The sequence below is a fragment of the Sinocyclocheilus grahami genome, unplaced genomic scaffold, assembly GCF_001515645.1.
Source record: "Sinocyclocheilus grahami isolate Dianchi unplaced genomic scaffold, SAMN03320097.WGS_v1.1 scaffold3012.1, whole genome shotgun sequence".
NCBI classification, from domain to species: Eukaryota; Metazoa; Chordata; class Actinopteri; order Cypriniformes; family Cyprinidae; genus Sinocyclocheilus; species Sinocyclocheilus grahami.
In genome coordinates, this window is record NW_015508182.1 from 1 (window position 1) to 898 (window position 898).

General features: G+C 35.1%; 1 long non-coding RNA gene across 1 annotated transcript in view; it reads left to right on the top strand.

The window, feature by feature from the left end:
* Positions 1 to 898, top strand: part of LOC107575920 (uncharacterized) — a 28,060-nt gene continuing 27,162 nt past the window's right edge. Inside the window, exon 1 of the long non-coding RNA XR_001607959.1 lies at positions 1 to 38. This is a non-coding gene — a long non-coding RNA (uncharacterized lncRNA). The remainder of the gene's footprint in view (positions 39 to 898) is intronic.

Genomic DNA, 898 nt, shown 5'->3' on the forward strand with positions numbered 1-898 from the left:
CCGCGGGATCCGGCGAGCTCTGGAGGACATCACACAAGGTGAGCGTCCCAGCAGCGGCGGTGTGACGTCAGTTCTCATCACATCACATCTCACCCACGAGCTTTAAAACATTCATGGAGATGTTTTAAAAATGTAAAACGTGTGCAATATAAGATCTCGTTTAATGTTACTCAAGTGTGGCTTTCAGTTACTTCATCCACCACTAAGTAAAAGTACAGATATCTTACCAGAAAATAACGGTTGAAGTCACCGTTTAGAATATTTCTTGAGTAAAAGTGTTAAAGTATGTGATGCTTATTGTACTTAAGTATGTACAGTATTTTATTGATATTAAACGTACTGAAGTATTGAAAGTAAAAATACAAGTAAATGCAAAATGGAAAAGTAAATATGTTTATGTAGTTTAAGCAGCATGATTGTGTTCAAAGTTTTAACTCTTTCTTCCAGTTTGTATCTTTGGGTTAACATAAGAGGCACTTCATCCGGTACTTAGTCTCTTTCATTCAGACATAAGAAAACATTTCTAGAATCTGAATCTGAAGTGGCATTTAGATGTATTCACACAGTTTAATGTATCTCAGAGGAGACAGATGCATTTAACCTGCAGTTACAAATGCATCGTTTTAAACATAAAACGTTGAATACTGACATTTGAAATGATTTAAAACATGAAACGATAGCCAGGTGGCAGTCAACTGATTCATTCAATCGTCTGATTCGTTCAGGAACAAAGCAGTTGACTGTGTTAATGAATCAAATCACTGAATCAAACGGCACTCTTCTTGTGATGTAGAAAAAAACGAGAAGAGAAAAGCATCACTGTGATATAGATTAACCATATTAAATTAATAAATATAAAAGACATACTGAGGCACTTTTGCAGTCTACAATTTAGAAT